We start from the raw sequence: 611 nt of genomic DNA, 5'->3' as shown, positions 1-611 counted from the left end.
TGTAGACCAGGCTGGTCTTGAACTCACAGAGATCCGCCTGCCTCTGCCTCCTGAGTGCTGGGATTAAAGGCGTGCGCCACCACTGCCTGGCTTTGTGTACTGCTTTTATTTCTTGGTGCCCGAGGAGGCTAGAAGAGGGCATTGGATCCCCTAGAACTGGAGTTATAGATAGTTTTGAGCCCCATGTGGATGGTGGGAACTAAACCCAGGTCCTCTGGAGGACTAGCCAGTGCTTTTAACAACTGAGCCATCTCTTCCACCCCTAGCTTAGTTTTTTTTTTTTTGCTTTTATTTTTTTGTTTTTGTTTGAGACAGGATTTCTCTGTGTAGCCTTGGCTGTCCAAGAACTCGCTTTGTAGACTAAGCTAGCCTTGAACTCACAGAGATCTGCCTGCTTCTGTCTCCTAAGTACTAGGATTAAAGGCATGAGCCACCATGCCAGGCAAGTTTAGTTGTATTTTGAAACAATGTCTCAAGTATGCTAGCTAGCCTCAAAATTGCTATTCTTGAATTCCTGACCTTCCTTTCTTCCTTCCTTCCTTCCTTCCTTCCTTCCTTCCTTCCTTCCTTCCTTCCTTCCTTCCTTCCCTCCCTCCCTCCCTCCCTCCCTC

At 47.5% G+C, this 611-nt stretch overlaps 1 protein-coding gene across 2 annotated transcripts in view; it reads left to right on the top strand.

Moving 5' to 3' along the window:
* LOC101992111 (nucleoside diphosphate kinase A) overlaps positions 1-611 on the top strand; it is a 13281-nt gene that overhangs the window by 11614 nt on the left and 1056 nt on the right. The window lies entirely within an intron of this gene.

The sequence above is a fragment of the Microtus ochrogaster genome, chromosome 7 (genome assembly GCF_000317375.1).
Source record: "Microtus ochrogaster isolate Prairie Vole_2 chromosome 7, MicOch1.0, whole genome shotgun sequence".
In the NCBI taxonomy this organism is placed as follows: domain Eukaryota; kingdom Metazoa; phylum Chordata; class Mammalia; order Rodentia; family Cricetidae; genus Microtus; species Microtus ochrogaster.
This window is presented reverse-complemented; position numbering and strand designations above follow the sequence as displayed.